We start from the raw sequence: 16,291 nt of genomic DNA on the forward strand, positions 1-16,291 counted from the left end.
ACCAAGCTAGAACCTTTATTGTTATCTTTAAATCCTCCTCCTCTCTTACTCCCTAGTCAATGGCAACTCCAGAAATGCAGTCTTGATGAAGTATCTCATGAATCAATTACATTCTTTGTGCACTTAGTGTTCTTGCCCCACCATGATGCACTTAAACATTAACTTTCTCCTCCTTAATCTTTCTGAGGTTATGGACCCCTTGAATATCTGATGAAAACCACAGGCCCTCTTCCTGGGGAAATGCGTGTATGCATATGCTTGCACACACACAGTTTTGGGATCATCTCAAGAAATCTGCAGACCCTGATTAAGAAATCTTCATCAGAGCCATTTTCCTGCCTCTAATATATGTCCTGCAGCAAATAATTTTTTCATATTTTTACCAGTTATCTTCCCAAAAGAGATTTAATTAGGTCACCTGCTTAAAGTCTAGTGACTTGTCTTTGACTATAGGATAATGTCTAGATGTTTAGTGAGGGCCTCCATAATCTAATTCTGCTTCATTTGGCTTCCCTGCTTTCGTGAACTTCCTACTGCTTGCTCACTCTTCTCCAGACACATGCTGTGGGTTTGTATAACTTCTTCTTGCTTCTGCTGCTCATGTACCTAGAATGCCTATGTCCTCACCCCTCTCTTCATCTTTTGAAAGCATCTTTCTTTTTCTTTTTCTTTTTTTTTAAATATTTTTATTTATTTCTAGGAGAGAGAAAGAGAGACAGCATGAGCAGGGGAGGGTCAGAGAGAGAGGGAGTCACAGACTGAAACAGGCTCCAGGCTCCGAGCTGGCAGTCAGCACAGAGCCCGACGCGGGGCTCGAACCCACGAACCGCGAGATCATGACCCAAGCGAAAGTCGGACGCTTAACCGACTAAGCCACCCAGGCGCCCCTGAAAGCATCTTTCTTTTTCAAGGCTCCAATGAAACAATAACTGCCCATGAGACCATCTGTCAGTCCCTTTTTCATCTGTGCTCACCTCTGCTTCCTGTGCTCCCACAGAACCGTCTGCCTGTACTAGAGCATCTGTTAGGTTGAACGATGTGAAATTGCTGATATTTAGCTGCCTTTCACTTTTTTACTCTTGAATTTGCATACAGCAGAATTCACTCTGGTGCATAGTTCTGGGCATTTTAACAAATACGTTAACTTCTATTATCATCGCCACAGTTAAGATACAGAACATTTCCGTCACCTGCACCCGGAATATTCATTCCTTCATTCTGTCCCTGTGGAGTGTCCTGTCTTTTAATGTAATTTTTAGTGTGTAATCCAGAACGAAATAATTGTCTGCTTATCTTTCTCATTATATTGTAAACTTCTTAACAGCCCAGGCCATAGCTGTTTTCCCATAGTTCCTAACATAGAGCCTGGTGCATTTTAAGTTCCCAGGGCCTGAGTCTTAGTTGTATCAACACATGAATGCATGGTAACACAAATAATAGGAGAGTTGCTTTAATTATGACACTGAACTTTCCTCACCCTAATTTTCCTTCTTCAACTGAATCTACTAATGGGTTCCATCACGCCATGCCCAGTTCTTGAGTCAGTCATGATGAAACAACAGCCTTGGAGCACCTGGATGGCTTAGTTGGTTAAGCATCTGACTCTTGGCTTTAGCTCGGATCATGATCTCATGGTTCATGAGTTTGAGCCACATGTACAACTCTCTGCTGACATTGTGAAGTCTGCTTAGGATTGTCTCTCTCTCTCTCTCTCTGCCTCTCCCCTGCACAAGCTTGCTTGCTCTCTCTCTCTCAAAATAAATATAGTCATTAAAAGAAGAAAGAAAGAAAGAAAGAAAGAAAGAAAGAAAGAAAGAAAGAAAGAAAAGAAAGGAAAGAAAGAAAGAAAGAAAGAAAGAAAAAAGAAAAGAAAGAAAAGAAATGGCAGTCTTGAGTCCTGAAGTCTCCAGATTTTGGAATGAAGTTAAGAGAGCAGATTGTAGCCAGGGTTCAGGGGTGCCAGAGCACCTGGCTCTGAGGGGTCCCAAACAGGCCAGGTTCAGCTACTTGCCAAAAGTGGCAACAGAGAAGTAAGTGATGAGTGAAATAGGAAAAGAATTTAGTGAGGCCAACACTGGGAAGAAAGCAGACTAATGCCTCAAAGACAGTCTCCAAAGTACTAAAAATACTTCCAGGTTTATATAAGGAGAAGGTGGGACAGAGGTCAGCGGATACCTGCAGGTGGGCAGTGAAGGTCAAGTCATCATTGTCTCGGGTCAGTCCTGGGCAGGATCTTGCTGGCTCAGAGCAATCCTTATTGCTTGGGGGTGGGGGAGGGGCGAGGTTCCCATCAGGAGATGCTTTGCCCTTGGGATCTTTTACCTGACTTAGGAGAGAAGCTGGAAAGAACTTAATCAACTAGCAAGTTTGAGGTCAAGATCTGGTGTGCTTCATGCCCACTCTGAGCCCGAAGCATCTGGACCCTCTTTCAGTGGCTCTCAGCAGCGGCTGCCTTGGTGGCAGCCAGGTAGCTTTCAGAAGAGACTCCACTGCGGGTGTATGTAACTTCACCATCACCACACTCTTTATTTGCCTCTGTTCTCTCAAAAATCATCATGGCATGACTTATTGCCTCCCATGATCTGAAAGCAGCACGACTCTCTGGAGCTGAATGTGCCAGCTAGTGACCAGTTTTACCAAACACCCTTTGATCTCCCATGTCTCTGTTACTATGCACATGTGTGTGCTCTCCTTTGCCTGTCTTTCAGGGGTCATGGCCCATCTGGTACCACCTCTGGCATCTCTTACTCTTTTTCACCTTGTCCCATTACATATAATTGATCTGTGTTTGTGTTTGAGTTGGGGCCTCTCTGTACCTATGAGATGTTCTTTTCGGAAGAGGAGGTGATAACTTTCTTATCTTGGGAGCTCTTGGACCAGGGTTGATGTTATTTGTTACGCATAGTCATTATGCATACTCATGGACTCATACTAGGTCCATTTTTTGTCACTAGTCTTATTAGCACGGTTTGTTAGAGCTGAAGCACAATACACGTATTTTTAAGTTTAATAAAATATTACAGAATCACCTACATGCAGGTAATTAGCATAATCTCTGTTGTTTGATTTAATTAAAATATTTTCCTTCATATAAACTGTGTTAAAATATAAAAGCAAACATAATATCAGAAAATATTTTAAAAGTGGAAAGGTTAAAGGAGGGTGAAAGTGTTCAAAAACAGGGCTGTGTTTAGGACTTCCTAGCGATAGGCCAAACACTTTGGCAAAGATTCAGGTATTGTAGCAATGAAGTTGGGTGGAGTGAACATATTAAAGTCACTCTTTCCACTTTTCTACTTAAAAATATAAGCAGTCTTTGATGTGTTAAAGGAGAAAGTAAGTGTATGCAGAACATAAGTACTGTATTTATTTCTCCTTGGGTTTCTGTGACATGATAACATTTCTTAGTATAAAAGGCTCTCTCCACTGCCTGCTATTGTTTTGCAAGGAAAGTAGGCGTTAGATATCAATTTAGATTTGGGGAGGTGAGTAACAGTTCACATTGTTTTTCCAGATAAGGCGTTTTCTCCAGTGGTTTTTAGTAGTACAAATAAACAAATATCACGTTGCTTTTTAGAGTGTTTTCTGATTTCAGTGCAGATATCCCAGCCCTTTGTGGAACATGAATCTGGATCATTCTAAAAACTGCTTCGACTGAGCTAAATGGTGACTTAAAGAGCTAAGTTAGTTTCCCACTTCTGCCTGCTGCAGCTTAACCCATACATGGGTCCCAGGCGAAGTCCGGAGCTGACCCTAGAAGGGTTTTGCCACCCCACGCCTTTGGGGCCTGAGTTCTAATCTACAGACTCCAGTTTGGCACCATTGTACAGAGACCTTGCATTTGCTGGGAAGGGGTGCTCGGCTCCCCTCAGAACTTTGTGTAAGCATGGTGTGCGAGTGGAAGGTACCAGGGTGTAAGGTGCATATCCTGAGAGCAGTAGTGGGTCTTCACGTGGTAGGAGGACAGTCTTGTTCCCAGAGCTGTTGAGGACCTAGGCACTGGGAAGGACAACTTTGTTTTTGACTCCTAAGTATTTTGTTAAGTAATTGGTTTAAAAGCATCAGAATCTCCTTCTCTCTGGATTATCATGTTGAAATATCATTTAAAAAAGATTCTGATATTTTCTTTTAAATATTTAACACCTCCATAAAGCAATCGCTTGTTTTTGTTTGTGAATTAATGAATCACTTTTCTGGTACCAGAGAGCTGAAACCAGATCTCTGAGGTTTAGAAGTGAGCAGGATGTCAGAGGAAGGGAGAGTCTGGACTAGAGGAAAGAGGGGCCTGGAGAGGGCCAGCTCAGTGGGTTTGGCTCAGGTGCTGAGGTGCCTCCAGGGTTGAGAGAGGAAAACTTAAGAACCGAGGATGCAAAGGATAAACTCTACTTTGCTCACTTTACCTTTGACCAGCTCCAACCATAAGGAAGCTATTAGATACTTGTTTTGAAGAATGTGGAATTAAATGTCCAAGTTGAATAGATGCTGGCAAGGATGTGGATAAACGGGCACCCTCCTACACTGTGGGTGGGAATGTAAACTNAGTGACAGGCATGGAGGAGGGCACTTGTTGGGATGATCACTGGGTGTTATATGGAAACAACTTGACCATAAACTATAAAAGGAAAATAAATAAATAAACATTTTTAAAAAATGTCCAAGTTGACAGTCTTTCCTGATGGAAATCTTTGTATTCTGGGATAACATTTTAGTAGAAAAATCCCAAAAAATCTCGCTTTTTCATCCTCCAGCAGAAGTAAGCCCCCTCCCTGGCCCCCCGGCCCCCCACCATGCCTGCATCCCAGGGATGTGCTCTGTGCTAAGTCCTCTCTGGCCATCCACAGCGCCACCATCCTTGGGGTGGGCCTTCAGACACGTGCTGCAGAATCCTTTGATGATTAAGATGATGAGATTTACTCCTTTCTCCTTTAAAAAATTAATTTAGCCAAGTAATTATTCTGTACCAAATCCGGTGGGTTGTACTGCAATGCCTTTCTGGCACTGACCACCCAGAATTGGTGCAGCCCCCACAAGTTACAGTATCTGTTTCTCAACACGACTGGTCCTTTCGTTAGATGCCAGCTGCACTTTGGAGGGCCCAGGCCACCTGCACTCCTGATCAACTGGCTCTAAATTTGAGGGATCCCGTGGCTCCCTAGAGTTTCACAGCTTGCTAGAGCAACACACAGAACTCAGGAAAACACTGTACTTATGATTCAAGTTTTATTATAAAAGATGCAAATCAGGAGGACCGCCGAATGAAGAGACCTATAGGGTGAGGTCTGGGAAGGAACACAGAGCTTCTGTGCCCTCTCCTTGTTGTGTCAGGGTGTGTGACCATCGTGGCACATTCATGGGTTCACCAGCTCCACTGAGGTTCAGTGTCCAAAGTCTTTATCAGGGCTTCATCACACAGGTGAGATTGGTCAAGTCATTGGCCATATGATTGAACTCAGTCTCTAGCATCTCTCTCCTGGAGATGGGGTGGCTGAAATTCCCAACCTTCTCGTCACAAGGTCAGTACTCCTGGTGGCCAGCCCCTGTCCTGAAACTCTGGAGGGGACCACCATGAGTCCCTTCATTAGCATAACCAAGACTCATATGACTCAGGAAATTCCAAGTATTTTAGAAGATCTGTACCAAGAGGAAACCTCAAAGACCAGACAAATTCTTTATTACATCACAGTAATGTATTCATACAGTTTACTAAGATAGTATTACAGGATTTAAATACCTTCAACTTTTAACTTTTTCAGGGTGCCTGGCTGGCTCCATAGGAAGAACATGAAAGTCTTGATCTTGGAATCATGAGTTCAAGCCCCACAGTGGGTGTCCAGATTATAAATAATAAACTTCAAAAAACACTGTTAACTTTTTCTTTGGAATTTGCTTCCGTATTGCTAAATAATATGCTTATTCTGAATTGTCTTGATTTCTCTACCGTAGATATTATCCATTGACTGTTTGAAAGATGGGGAAGTTGGGGCGCCTGGGTGGCTTAGTCGGTTGGGCATCCGACTTTCGCTTGGGTCGTGATCTTGCGGTTTGTGGGTTTGAGCCCCGCGTCGGGCTCTGTGCTGACTGCCAGCTCGGAACCTGGAGCCTATTTCAGAGTCTCTGTCTCCCTCTCTCTCTGACCCTCCCCTGCTCACGCTGTCTCTCTCTTTCCTAGAAATAAATAAAAATATTAAAAAAAAAAAAAAAGAAAGATGGGGAAGTAGTCCTTCAGTCTGCTTTCCCTCCTTTCTACTTCCCTTCCTCCCCAAAGGATGAGTTCATATATTCTAAGTATATAAATATTCTTCACTGCTGGGCCAAATAGTATACTATGATTACTCTTTCTTTCCTGTGCAAATTTTCATTTCTCTTGGATTTAAAAATTGCCTTTTAATTTGCTTAATTTTCTCTACATCTATTATTATTAATGCCTTCTTAAACTGAGAAAAGTACAGAATGCTTGTTTCTTTATTTTTTTTTTCATTTTTAATTTTTTCAGGACATCTGGATGGCTCAGTCGGTTAAGTGTCCAACTTTGGCTTAGGTCATGATCTCAAGGTTTGTGGGTTCAGGCCCCACGTTGGGCTCTATGCTGACAGCTTGGAGTTGGGAGCCTGCTTTAGATTCTGTCTCCCTTTCTCTCTGCCTCTCCCCCCTCACACTCTGTCTCTCTCAAAAATAAGCATTAAGAAAGTTAAATTTTATTTATTTTCTTCAAGATTTTATTTAAATTCAAGTTAGTTAATGTATAGTATAATATCAGTTCCAGGACTAGATTACAGAATGCTTCTTAATGTGATTTTTCATGTCATCGCAAAGCTGGTGTTGCTTCTTCCTGGAGGCCTTCTTGGAGCCACGTACCCGAGTTCCATTCTGCAGGCCTTTGCCCAGCCATGTCCCTTGCTTGTCCTTTTATAGTCATCCTTGGCAGTTCCTTCACCTCTTCCATTTCTTGGCTCCAGGGAGGCCTCCTCCATTAAATTTCTGAGGAAGGGTGTATATCCGTTGATGATACTTGTAGCTACAGGTGATGGCCAACTAAAAGTGACTTAAACAGAAAGGTCATTTCTTTTTTTAAAAAAAAATTTTTTAAATTTATTTTTGAGAGACAGAGAGAGACAGTGCAAGCAGAGGAGGGTCAGAGAGAGGGAGATACAGAATCTGAAGACAGGCTCCAGGCTCTGAGCTCTCAGCACAGACCCCGACATGAGGCTCAAACCCATGACCATGATATCATGACCTTAGCCGAAGTCAGACGCCCATCTGACTGAGCCACCCAGGTGCCCCTGAAGGACATTTCTTATTTCAGGTAAGTCTGGAATTAGGATGGTACAGAGTAGGCTTAGTGATGTTTTCAAACTCAGATCCTTTCAGACTTTCAACTCTTTGAGCCGTGGTGTGAGGATTTGGCCCTGTGGGCTAGTTGCAGTGTGGGTGCCTTGCTGCAGGTGTCGTATGCAGACAGCAGTTATCTGGAGGTGAAAAATGAGCCATTTTCTCTGGTGAGCCTCATCTGAGTCCTTTCTTCAAAGCCTCCTACCTAGATATTTCACATCTTAGGCCATGGCGAAGGGAATAGAATTACTGTAACTGGATTCTAATAAGGATTCGCCCTCCTGGGGCTCATGCTTACCTGCAGAACAGATGACAGATGACCACTTGGGGCACCTGGGTGGCTCAGTTGGTTGAGCATCCAGCTCTGGATTTCGACTCAGGTCATGATCCCAATATCATGGGATCAAGCTCCATGTCAGGCTCGGCACTCAGCGTGGAGGCTGCTTAAGATTCTCTCTGTCTCTCTCTCTCTCTCTCTGTCTCTCTCTCTCTCTCTCTGCCCCTTTCTTGTCATCACATCACACTCCCTCTCTCTAAAGTAAAAGGGAAAAAAAAACAAATGACCACTTCATATATGAATAAAATTGGTGGCTTTCAGCAAGGAAGAAAGGGGATGGCTTTTGGGTTGGCCATTAACAGTGGCTGCTATGGTACAGTGGAGTAAATTGAATGTCTGAGACCAGCTTTATGTCACCTGCCCACTAGATCGTTTCTTTGAGTATAGTATTCTAGGTGGGACATTAATTCCTCCTAATTCTGCAGGCATCACTTAACTGTCCTGGTGTCTAGTATTATCAAGGAATCCAGTGGCATTTTGGTCTCCTGTCCTTTATGTGTTCTTGTTCCTCCCTCTCTTTGGAAAAGTGTGGGAAACTCTCTTTATCCCAGATGTTCTGATATGCTATGACATCTGCCTTTTTTTCTTTTTTTTTTTTGATTCATTGTGATGGGCACTTGGAACAAGACAATGCGTTCCAGATTTGGGGAAATTGTTTAGTGGTATTTTCTTTCTTTCTTATTGGGCCCCTTGGACCGATCTTCTAGTTTCCTTTTCTTTTTAATGTTCTATTTCCCATCTCCTTATCTTTTATTTTTTCCTGCTATATGAGATAATTTCTCAGTTTTATCTTCCAAATTGCCATTTCCCCCCTGTTCTCCCATAGTTTTAGTTTTCAAGAGCTTTTGTTCCAGGGCTGTTGCTTTTTTTTTTTTTTTTTTAAAGATCAGTAAATGACAAGAGGAACAAATGGGTGATGTGATGGGTGAAAACTCCAGGAAACTTCATTACGCAAGCAAGGGAATTAGAGGTGGTTCATGAGAGATGAATTTCAGCATCCCTGAATAGGTATGCAAGTTGCTTAGTAAAAGAAAAGGAGGTAGGAGGAACCTGTGGGGAGATTGGGAGGAATGGAGAAAGTCGCAAAGGCCATGAAGAGGAATGTGATGGTTAAGTTAAAATAACAACGCAGGTGGCATTGAGAGCTTCACTAAAGCAGTTTGGTTTTTTTCCCTCTCACATTAATGTTTTTCGTTTTTTCAGACCCCTGCATTTATACTTTTAAATGACTTTAACTCTTCGTTCCTGATTACGAAAGAATCCATGTTTATTGTAGAAATATTGGAGAATGTAAGAAATCACAAGAGAAACATAAAAATTGTGTATACTCCCCCCACTCAGAGATAACCATTATTAATATTTTAGTGTTTTTGTTGTATATCTAATAATGCATGAGTTTCCTGCATGTTACTATCTACTTTTTAAAAACAAAATTAGGATCATATTGTAGGTCCCTTTTCATTCTCTGCTTTTACCTGTTAATAGTACATCACATATCTTGAATATTCTTGACATTAAAATTTTTTTGGAGATTGTTTTTTTTTTCTTTTGAATTCATTTAAAATTAACAGACTTTATTTTTTAGGGCAATTTTAGGTTCACAACAAAGTTGAGCAGAAAGTACAGGGAGTTTCCATGGACCCTGGTCTGTAGATCTGGTCCAGAGACCCATGGTCTTCTACACTCACAACCTCCCCAACTATCAGCATCTGTACCTGGCAGTACATTAGCTACAACAGACAAACTTACAGTGACACATTGTCACCCAGAGTCCGTAGTTTATATTAGGGTTCCCTCTTAGAGCTGTACATTCTGTGGGTTTGGACACATGTATAAAGACATGTGTTGGCTGTTACAGTACTAAACAGAATAGTTGACCACTCTCAAATGTCCTGCGCTCTAGCTGTGAATCCTTTCCCACATCCCCATGAACCCTGACAACTGTCTCTATAGTTATTACTGTCTCTGTAGTTTTGCCTTTTCCAGAATGTCATATGGTTGGAATCCTACAGCATGCAGCCTTTTCCATACTGGCCTCTTTCACTTAGTCATACACATTTAAGTTTCCTCCCTGCCTGTCTATGGCCTTACACTTCATTTCTTTTTATCGCTGGATAATATTCCAGCATATGGATATACCACAGTTTATTTACCCATTCACCTATTGAAGGTGCTTCCAGGTGTTGGCAATAATGAATAAAGCTGTTAAAACATATGTATGCAGGTTTGTTTTGTGTTTATTTCTGAGAGAGAGAGAGAGAGAGAGACAGAGCTTGAGCAGGGGAGGGGCAGAAAGAGAGAGGGAGACACAGATTCCGAAGTAGGCTCCAGTTTCCAAACTATCAGCTCAGAGGCCCCACACGGAGCTTGAACTCAAGAGCCATGAGATCATGACCTGAGCTGAAGTCACACGTGTAACTGACTGAGCCACCCAGCCACCCCCATGTGCAGGTTTTTATGTGAATGTTAAGTTTTCAACTCACTTAGCTGAATTTTAAAGAGTGTGATTTCTATATTATATGGCAGGAGTATGTTTAATTTTGTAAGAAGCTACCACACTACCTTCCAATCAAAATAAATTTTAATAGCTACATGGTATTTCATTGTAAGTTTATTCTATAATTTACCTAATTTCAGATTTTTAAAATTTAGTCTTATTATTTTTTAGTGTTTATTTTTGAGAGAGAAAGAGAGAGAGTTCCCACACACAAGCAGAGGAAGGATAGAGAGGGGAGACAGAGAATCCCAAGCAGGCTGCACACTGTCAGCAAACAGCCCTATGTGGGGCTTGAACGCACGGAACTGCGAGATTATGACCTGAGCTGAAGTCAAACGCTTAACCAACCCAGCCAACCCAGGTGGCCCTAATTTCAGATTTTTTAACATTTAGATTCTTTCCAATTCTAACCCTAGGGTGAACCTTCTTCCTTTTAAATCTTTGCACACATTTCTAATAATTTCCTTAATATAAATTCCTCAAGTTGGAATTGCTGCATTAAAAAAATCCGGTATTTTAAAATTGTGGTTGGTAAGCCTTCTAATTTTTTTTAATTAAAAAAATTTTTTTATGTTTATTCATTTTTGAGAGAGAGAGACAGGTACAAGTCAAGGAGGGGCAGAAAGAGGGAGAGACACAGAATCTAAAGTAGGATCCAGGCTCTGAACAGTCAGCGCAGAGCCCCATGTGGGGCTTGAACTCATGAATCATGAGATCATGACCTGAGCTAAAGCTGGATGCTTAACTGTCAGAGCCACCCAGGCACCCCTGGTAAGCCTTTTAAAATCATCTTTTTAAAAGACTGTATGCTAAATTCTGCTTCTGCCAGCCAGGTATGCGAGTCTGTGAGTGACTGCTTCCCACATTCTTGGTAACACCGTATGTTACTATATTAGTTTCCCAGGGCTGCTGTAACTGATAACTACAGCCTCAGTGGCTAAAAGCTACAAATCTATTCTCTCACAGTAATGGAGACTGGAAGTCTGAAATCAGACTCTAGGGGAGGATTCTTCTTTGCTTCTTCTTAGCTTCTGTTGGCTCCTGGCAATCTTTGGTGTTCCTTGACTTCTAGCTGCATCAAGTCTCATCTCGCCTTTGTCATGACATGGCCTTCTAACCCTGTGTATATTTGTGTGCTCTGTCCTCTTATGAGGACATCAGTCATTGGATTTAGGGCCACTTTAATCCAGTATGACCTCATATTAACTAATTATATATGCAAAGACACTTTTTACAAATAAGGTCACATTCTGAAGTTGCTGATGGATGGGAGTTTTGGGGGACACAATTCAACCCACTACAATTATCTTCAAAAAATTTTTTCTCTAATCAGAGTGGGGTGGGGACATCCTATTTTTGTCTTAATTTCTGTAATTACTAGTGATTGAAATCTTTTGATAGGGTCATTTTCATATATCTCTTGTTTTGCAAATTGTTTGTAGCTCTCACCTATTTCTCATTTGAATGGTTTGTCCTAACTCCTCCAACTACCTGGACTTTATTTTTATTTACAAAAAGAGGTTAGAGCTGTTGTCTTCCTCTTGCACCTGGCATGCTCCGCTCTGATTATGTACCAGCTCTGCTCACCTCTCTGCCTCCTCCACTGCCTGGCATGTCTGAGCCACTCTTGTTTCTCACAAGAATCACTGTAGGACCCTTGCTGGTTTGCCTGACTCCACCCAGTCTGATCTCAAAACAGCCACCAGAACAATTCTTTTCAAATGTAAATCAGGCCCAGTCAGTCCTTTGCTCAACACCCTTCAGTGGCTTCTGCTCACACGTGGAACAAAAGCCCAAGCCCTAATCGCCCTAATCATGGCCTGCAGGTCCCTTGTGATCTGCAGCCTCTTCCACGTCCTTTCCAGCCACTGCCCCCAGTCTCCCTCCCTCCCTCCCTCCCGTTTATCCAAACACCTCTACTGATCCCGACTTGAGCACTGAAGCCTCCAAGGAGTTCAACTCTGCTGAAATCTGCTCTGGGTACTTTAGGCCTCACACCCAGCAGTAAGAGGCCAAAGAGCTGATAGTGAAGCTGTCCCCAGGCACTCGTTTTGTGTGAGCTGGGGATTTTGTCTTCAGGTTACCTGTTACAAAAGCATGTGCCTCTTGGTTCCCATGAAAGAATTTCCCATTGCTGGGGTCCAGTTAGCTTGCTGCCTTACACAGATGTTCTGCTCTGATTTCTGAAGGAGCAAGAACAAATACCTTGAAGACTGTAAAGGGATATTTTCTGATTTTTTAAATATTTTGAAAATTTGATAAGATTAGACACATACTATTGAACAGTTACTAATTTCTCAGTGACTAAAGCTTTACTCCCTAACTGCTCTTTTACCAAATGGCAAGGAGATCCTTCCAGATAAAAATACGTACCATGCTATTCGAAGTACATTTGATCCTGGAATAAAACTAAATATTACATTTATGGCATGCCTGGTTTGTGCTGTCGTAAAATATTCATCTCGAGCTTTATATAGAACAGACAGTACATAGATCAGTTAGAAAGTTTTGCTTCATTCGACCTCACCCCTGTATGGAGATGGGAGATGAATGAGAAATGTGTGAAGGGGGGCTGGCAGTTGTGTTTGTGAACAGAGCCTTTACAGAGGCTGTGCTCGCCTGTAAATCACTTAGTTCAAAACCTGGCCTGTTAGAAAAGATACTTTTCATAAATGAGGTTCACAGTTGTGTTGTTTTTTTCCTCAGAAGCAAATAGCACGTAACAACTGAGATGTTAACTTGCTAAATTGTTGGTTTCTACATTCTCTGGTTCTTATCAGTTTCCTTTGGCTCAAACTACTCCCTTTAAGGAAGGGCAAATGGTACTTAGGGGCAGTTTATTAAGTAAAGGAATTCTGTCTTAACTGGTTCATGGCAAAAAATGAACATCATATACTAAGGAATAATTTCTGTGCTCCTGATCCTTTCTTAAAGGTGTTTGTACGTAGGACTAGGACTCTATTCCCATAAACCTAAGTCAGTGTTATGACTGGAGAGAAAGTTTCTTTTAAAAAATAGTAAACTTGACCCTTGATTGTTTCTCATATAATTAACTGATTTCATTTTATCTTTAGTCCAGTAAAGATTTCTGCCTCCCTGAGTACTGCAGTTAGAATAAAAAACAAACTAATGACACTATTAGCTTATATTTTCTCAGGCTGTGTAATCTGTAAGTTTTAAATAACCAGGAAGCAGAAAAAATACGTTGTTGGGTTTTTTCAGTGGAAAGGTTTTAAACATTATATTTCCTTATTTATCTTTGTTTCCATTTTCCAATTTTTTAAAAATATTTATTTATTTATTTGAGTGGGGAGTGGCAGGGGCACAGAGAGAAAGAGAGAGAATCCCAAGCAGGCTGTGCAACATGGGGCTGTATCCCACCAACCGTGAGATCATGACCTGAGCCGAAGAGTCAGACGCTTAATCGACTGAGCCATCCAGGCACCCCTCCAATTTTCTTACAAGAGAAAACTCCAGAGATCTTTATGATTCAAATTAAAGAACCAAATGAATGTGACACTGTCAATAATTTCATCTGCTATCTGGATTTTTTTTTCCCCTATTTATCTTCTTTGGGAAATAAAGCAGTGTTTGGAATTGACATGAACTAGGTTAATGCAGAAATTAGCGGCTTATTTTCCTCTATTATTTAAAATTTTTGTAGTTTAAAAATTTTCCTCTTACTAAGAAAAAGCAAATGAAATACAGAATTACAGGCTGGTACTAAAGATGTATATGGTGTAAAAATACCTGACTCATGATTGACCACTAAGCAAACATGTTACCGAGTTCGTAATGTTATTCAGAGTGATACTTACTCACTGCGGAGGATCAGAGTGCACCAGAGGGTTCTGCGGTTCTTGGAATCTATGGAAAGAGTAAGCCCAAGGGCGTGGATTAGGGATCAGGCAGCTGTAGGCTTCTCTGGTGTTTTGCTTTGGAGGTCTGTAATGCAAGTTACACTGCTGATTAGCATAGACTGAACCGGGTTATAATTGTGAAAGCAAGAGCAGTCAAACCAAATAATAACCTTATAGTCAAGGAACATTAAGAAGGACCTGCCCTGCAGTCTTCAGAGACCTGCATCTCAGTATTGTGGTTCACTGTCTCTGTTTTCAGTAGTAGATGGTCATTATTCAGTGTGGGGCAAAATTCCTTCAACATCCCGTCCTTCTCTATAGCCTTTCCCCCAGCTGTTCTAATTCTCTTAGGTTCTTCTCTTGTGAAGGCCACCCCTAACTCTGCTGTCACCTACTCTGGGAAGCCCTCTTAGACTTCTCCCATGAGAGTCAGTCACACTTTCCCTGCCTGACTTTCATATCTTAAGTGCATTCCTGTGACTGCTGTTGAACCTTGAAGTACAGAGGAATATTTCTTTCTCTCACTGGATTGTGAACTCCTCCTGGAGGGTGTAGCTCTAGACCTAGCCGAGTCAGAGCCAGGCACAAAGTAGACATTCAGGAGGGTTTGTTGATTTGAAACCAAATGTAGCTTGAGGCCTCCTGTACCAGGCGCTGGGCTGTGTGCTTACTTATAATCATTACTTAATCTGATCCTCAGAGGCGGAAGTTAAGTCCCACATGCAGTGTAGGCAGTAAGTAGAATTTGAATCCCATCTAACTCTCCTACCATACCACCTCATTAAATGATGGGCCCTGTAACGTAATAATAGAGCTAAAGACTTGAAGGTTATTGGTAATAAAGGCTATTAAAAAAAAGAGAGAGAGGCCCAAAATTCTGTCTTTGGCTTTATTCCCAAGAAGTGATTTGCCCAAAATCTGAAGGGTTTTGCATGGTAGCCTCTTGTCTTCTGGACTAGGCTATCGTGTATATAGTTGCCAGTTTTGCCAAATTACCTGTGGTGATTAATACCCTGGAAAATAAAAATTAAAAATGGATCATACTGGTAAAGGACGTCTATTTAACCAGTCTCCTCATTCCTCCTGCACCCACTTATCATAGTTAATCCACACTATAAATATGGATCAGAACGAACATGTCTATAGTATATTTTATAATGAGTATATTATTCAAAACTTACTTTTGTTTTTCTGAGATCATGGGTCAGCAAATTTTGTGAAGACCAAGTAGTACTTATTTTAGGTTTTGTGGACCATATATGGTCTCTGTTGTTTCTCTTCCTCCTTTTCCATCTCCTCTTCCTGCTCCCATGCCTCCTCCTCCTTCTCCATTAAACCCTTTTAAAAAGTAAATTAGGGGCGCCTGGGTGTCCGACTTCAGCTCAAGTCATTATCTCACGGTTCGTGGGTTTGAGCCCCGTGTCGGGCTCTGTGCTGACAGCTCCGAGCCTGGAGCCTGCTTCAGATTCTGTGTCTCCCTCTCTCTCTGACCCTCCCCTGCTCACGCTGTCTCTCTCTCAGAAATAAATAAAACATTAAAAAATTAAAAAAAAAGTAAATTAAAAAAAATTCTTATTTCTGGCTCACAGGTTGTAGTTTGCTGACACCTTCTAGATGAAATGAGCACTTTAATTCATTTATTATCTCTTTTTTAAAAATGTTTATGTATTTATTTTTGAGAGAGAGAATCTCGAGAAGGCTCCACACCACCAGCAAAGAGCCACTGCAGAGCTCAAACTCACAAATCATGAGGTCATGACCTGAGCCAAAATCAAGGCAGACACTTCACCAACTGAGCCATTCATGCACCTCCATTCATCATCTCTCAAAGGATATGAGGAAACAGAAAAATGCATCATAGAAAAATAACAATAAAAATTATTCACAGTTTTAAAAAATTGGTATTGTTTCACAGAATAGGTTAAATATTTGATTGCTTTTTAAAATATAACCTCTCTATTGAGATGATTATTCACATTTATCCATATACGGATACATTTCAGTGTTTCTTTTTTAAAGATTTATTTATTTTTGAGAGAGAGAGCGCGCGCACAAGTGGGATGGGGGGTGGTGGTGGACAGAAGATCTGAAGCAGGCCTTGTGCTGACAGCAGCGAGCCTGATGCAGGGATCAAACTCCTGAACCGCGAGATCATGACCTAAGCTGAAGTCGGACACTCAGTGGACTGAGCCACCCAGGTACCCCTCAGTGGTTTTTAATATGTTAACAGAGTTGTGCAGCTATCACCACAGTTTAATTTTAAAACTT

General features: G+C 41.5%; 1 protein-coding gene and 1 long non-coding RNA gene across 2 annotated transcripts in view; one reads left to right on the plus strand and one right to left on the minus strand.

Moving 5' to 3' along the window:
• The window catches only part of TJP1 (tight junction protein 1), a 341,704-nt gene that overhangs the window by 155,518 nt on the left and 169,895 nt on the right, over positions 1–16,291 (plus strand). The gene's annotated exons all lie outside the window — the stretch shown is intronic.
• On the minus strand, positions 6,754–14,423 carry LOC144230161 (uncharacterized). The gene is made up of 3 exons (XR_013334717.1): positions 14,194–14,423; positions 13,982–14,108; positions 6,754–7,042 (listed from the first exon to the last, which is right to left on the minus strand). It is a non-coding gene; the product is annotated as an uncharacterized LOC144230161 (long non-coding RNA).

The sequence above is a fragment of the Crocuta crocuta genome, unplaced genomic scaffold (assembly GCF_008692635.1).
Source record: "Crocuta crocuta isolate KB4526 unplaced genomic scaffold, BGI_CrCroc_1.0 scaffold93, whole genome shotgun sequence".
Classification (NCBI taxonomy): domain Eukaryota; kingdom Metazoa; phylum Chordata; class Mammalia; order Carnivora; family Hyaenidae; genus Crocuta; species Crocuta crocuta.